The sequence below is a fragment of the Lontra canadensis genome, unplaced genomic scaffold, assembly GCF_010015895.1.
Source record: "Lontra canadensis isolate GAN:19392208 unplaced genomic scaffold, GSC_riverotter_1.0 scaffold50, whole genome shotgun sequence".
Lineage (NCBI taxonomy): Eukaryota > Metazoa > Chordata > Mammalia > Carnivora > Mustelidae > Lontra > Lontra canadensis.
In genome coordinates, this window is record NW_022631044.1 from 10,907,139 (window position 1) to 10,912,232 (window position 5,094).

A 5,094-nucleotide genomic window follows, 5' to 3' on the forward strand; every position below is an offset into this window, starting at 1 on the left:
CCTTTTTTTTTAATTTATAATACCTTTCTCTGACAGAAATCTGGCTCCCATTAGCCTTCATGTATTTACTTGATAGATCAGTTCCCCTCATAAATAACCAGTCTACTCTTGCTGCATCCTTATTCCAGATCCCTGAGAGTCTCCTCCATACTACTGCCCTCAAATGTGCTCCTCATGTTTCACCCTGTATCCCATACTGGGCCACCACCTTTGGCCCCTGTGGCAGTACCTACCTGTACCTTGCTCAGAATAAGTAAATGACGTTTGTCCTGAATTATAGGGAGAGAGGCAGGAAATAAGTCAGGAAGGCAGAAAATGAAAATCTTTTAAAAAATGCATTCTAGGGAATCCTGGGTGGCTCAGTTGGTTAAACCACTGCCTTCAGCTCAGGTCATGATCCTGGCGTTCTGGGATTGAGTCCCACATCAGGCTCCCAGCTCCTTGGGGAGTCTGCTTCTCCCTTCTCATGCTCTCTCTCCCTCTCTCAAATAAATAAATAAAATCTTAAAAAAAAATGCATTCTAGTACTCTACAAAAATTATCATTTCAAAGGATAGTTACATGTGCAGGCATTTTCAGCTGTAGCTTTCCATAAAAATGCTTAATGTTTCTAAGCAACCAAAATACCCTTCCCAAGGAGGATGGTATAAATAACAATATCTCACCAATATTTTTAAAGTCAAATCACAACAAAATTTTAGGAATTTTAAAGTTTTTCCATTTATTATATTACCACAAAAAAATCACTGTATACAGAGATATTACAACGGTAATAAAATATTCTGTACAACAAAAAGGATTTTGTCACTTTACAAATGATTCCATCTTTTTAACACATTTAACATTAAATAATCTGAGAACTTTAAAAACACTCAGCACTTTGAAGGGGCTGGGGGTGGGAGGTTGGGGGAGCCTGGTGGTAGGTATTATGGAGGGCGTATTGCATGGAGCACTGGGTGTGGTACATAAACAATGAATTCTGTTACACTGAAAAGAAATTAAATAAAAAAAAAATACTTTTTTTGGCATCTCTAAATTTATTATACTCACTAAAGAGCATATCAAAATACTGAGCACAGTAAAAAACAGAATAGTGCCATTCTGTAGGGTTCTGAATTCATCAGTTAGGATTTTTCACTACATTCTTTTAAAACACAAGTCATCTCTAAAGGGTTTATCTGGTCTGAACCATGACCCCAATGAAGTCTCCTGAGAGACTTCTATACATTGATCTCCAAATACTCCATCTTAACCTATTTCTTACTACATTTTAGGCAAAGCTATACTGTTTTGATTAGATAATAAAGAAGAAAAATAGGTAAGATGTTTACTTTCATCAAAAACTTGTATTTTATTTACTCTGCTGATACTCCTGAAAAGCCAATTTATTGAAGCACCAACACAGAAGATTCTTCTTGGGGAAAATGAATGAAGGCTTTTAATAAGAAAGTAGGAATGAAGGAGGGACAAATGCAAGACATTTTTATGAGGCAGAATTTAAAAGACTTGATAACTAAGTAGGACAATGAAGGAGAAAAGGAATAAAACATGATTCTGAGGTTCTAATTAAATATCTTGGATGGCAGAGTAAATGATAATGCCATTAATGAAAGCAGGGAATGCAAAAGGGGGAGGCAGTTTATAAAGGCATTTGGGTGGCATGAGAGAAAGCTGAAACTAGGCACTGATGAGGTCACCCAGGGAAAAAATAGCACCAAATGAGGGCTGGGGTTGAGATTCTGGGAAAAAAGTCAACCTCAGAGAGGAATCTTATCTACCACAGAAACCTCGGAGGAGTATCCAAGAAGGGAGTAGCCAATGGGAAAAAAGGTTATGGATAGGTCAGGCAGAATAAGGATTGATAAAAAGACACTAGATTTGACAAGGAAAAGTGTCTCTGGTCACTTTCCCCAGAATATCATAAGAAAACAGTAAGAGGGGGCACCCGGGTGGCTCAATCAGTTATATGTCCAACTCTTGATTTTGGCTCAGGTCATAATCTTAGGGTCACAGGGTGCTTGCAACCTGCTTAATATTCTCTCTCTCTCCCTCTCTTTCTCTGCCCTTCCAACCACCCTTGAGAGTACACTTGCCTGCATGCCACCCCCCACCAAAAAAAAGAGAGGAAAAAAAGAAAAAAAAGAAAAGGAAACAATAGGAGGTGAAAGATTAGTAAGCCAAAGAATGACTGGGAGCTGAGGAAATAGAAGCTGAAAGTATTTCCGGAGTCCAGATGTGAAGGAAGGAAAATGAAGGTAGTAGGAAAAAGTTTTTGTTTCCTTTCTTTTAAGGCTAAATAAAATGTTTACCACAGTTATACAAGAAAACCACCACTAAATGGTGATGTGAGGATACAGAAACAAGATGGGAGACAGAGCAGGGTCCAGGGTGCAAGTAGAATATAGAAAGGCAGAGGGGCACTTTTTCCTCAGAAACTAAGTGTGAAAACACAAATACATTTAGAGATAGATGAGAAGCAGGTTGCCAGATTCTTTTTATATTATAAAATAAACTCTATGATCAGTAAGTAGCACCCAAAAAATGAAAAAAAAAAATCCACTGGAAATACTTTAAACACAGATGTAGCAGTACCTTAATTCAGCTTACATGGGGTGGGGGACGGGGGAACGGTGGACAAAACACAACCCTGCAAAACAAGTCAATTGCTTATTTAATGCAAAAATCCAGATATTCTAAAGTCTGTGTTTAAGCTGGCCAGTGCTAATTATTACAAAATTACAGGATTCTGTATTCTTTTTTTAAAAAGCTCACTACCTATCGACCACTATCTGGAGATATCCTGGGTTCATTCATATTTTGAACAGAAAAGAAATGATGCCTTCCAAGGTATTCTTTCTCCCTGGTAAATTCTTCTAAAGTATGTTACATGCTTATGGTTTTTAAAATTATATAACAAATGTTTCATTTTTAAATCATAATTTCTGAGAAATATTAATGGTACTTAGGTGTCTTTAATCTTTTTCTTCTTCTGCTTCCTAGACTATCCTAACCCCAAGTTTTATCTTGCTCTCCTTCCCAGTTCCCAGTATCATTCAACTCAGATTTTTTTTAGAGATTCATACATTCAGACATTCATACATTTCCCATTTTGATTGTTCCAGTAAACTTACTGGTTTGGTTGGACACTGCATAAATGAAATGACACACTGTTTCTAGCTCAAAACATGTTCAACATTTATGGTGGGCTCTAGGTGTAAAATAGAGTTCAGTTACTTAGCATCATGACAACTCCATCACAACTAAGATTACTGCCTAAATTCTACCATCATTTTGCAACTGGGATTACTTTGCTTTCAAACAGTTTGGATTACCATTATTAATCCTTGACCTGAAGGTGTATGATTCTGACATAAACCCAATGTCACATTAAATAGAATTATAAAAATCATAGGGCGCCTGGGTGGCTCAGTGGGTTAAGCCGCTGCCTTCGGCTCAGGTCATGATCTCAGGGTCCTGGGATCGAGTCCCGTATCGGGCTCTCTGCTCGGCAGGGAGCCTGCTTCCCTCTCTCTCTCTCTCTCTCTGCCTGCCTCTCTGTCTACTTGTGATCTCTCTCTGTCAAATAAATAAATAAAATCTTTAAAAAAAAAAAAAAAAAAAAAGAATTATAAAAATCATGAACATCTAATAATTAAAGCTGTTCTTTCAAAAAACAAAGTTCTATTAGTAGTACTTTGAACATTCAGCATTTACTGAGTGCTTAATATGAGGCAGAGCCTGTCCTACAAACTGGGAATTCAACAAACTAAACATAAAAATTTTTACCCTTGTAGAGCACATATTCCACTAAAGGAAAAAAAATTAAAATAAAAAATAAGTGCGTAGTAAAGGTCAGACCTGGTAAGTGCTACGGAACAATATAAAGGAGAGGAGACATGGAGTACTGATATGTACAGACTCGAGGAAGGCCTTGATCAGTATTAGATGAGTGAATCTGAAGGATGTTAAGAAGTGAGCTACGCATGTGTCTGAGAGAAAAATAGTTAAGGCAGAGAGGACACCAAGTACAAAGAGTCTGAGGCACGAGTATACTTGGTGTTTTTGAAGCGAGGCTATGAGAATGCCTGGAGCTGAATGAGAAGAAAACGCTAAGAGATGAGATAGGAGACGGAGTATGTATGAGCCTGCCAATTTTAAGGATGCTGGTCTCTACTCTGAGTGGGAATGGGGAGCCACCAGATGGTTTTGAGCAGGTGAATGATACCATTTGACTTGTTTTAAAAATACTCATTCTGGCTACTTTGGGGAGAAGAGACTATAGGGGCACAAGGATGTAAGAGCATCTTTTGAGGCTATAGCTTCAAACTAGGCAAGAGATGATATGACAGTGGCTTAGAAGAGGAAGTTAATAGTAGAGGTCAAAGGAGGTGGTGAGCTTTGGGTATATTTTGAAGTCAGGGCCTACCAGATTTGCTGATGGATTGAATCTGGGAGAGAAAGAAAAGAATCAAGGATGACTCCATGGTTTTGGACCTGAGCAACAATAGAAGCATAGCACTGCTATTTACTAAGTTGAGGAAGACAAAGGAGAAGCAAATTAGGAGAAAAGATCAAGAACTCAGTTTTGGATATGTTGAATCTGAGCTACATTTTTGTTCATTAATGGGTTTCTAAGTAGACATGTCAAATAAATAGTTTTACACACACATGTAACCTCCAAGTATGGAGGTCAGAGGATAAGTCTAAGGTAAGGATAAAATTGATGAACAGAGAGCATGAAATTGGATGAGATCACAGTGAGTGAGGAAACACAAGAAAGAAGAGAGGTCTAAGAAAACTTTTTCACCTTAAAGACATGGGTATAAACCTAAAATCATAAGCAATTTTAAAGGTAGGGATTTAAACTGTCCAAAATGTAGAGAACTTCCCCTACCTTGAAAGTTCACTTCAACTCTCTTTTGTCCAAGTTAGAATTTTTTTTAAAGACTTTATTTATTTAAGAGAAAGAGAGTGTGTGTGCACAAGAGCGATGGTGGGCAACGGAGAGGGAGAGGCAGACTCCCCACTGGGCAGGGAGCCTGCTGCAGGTCTGGATCCCAGGGTCCCTGGGATCATGACCCGAGCCAAAGGCAG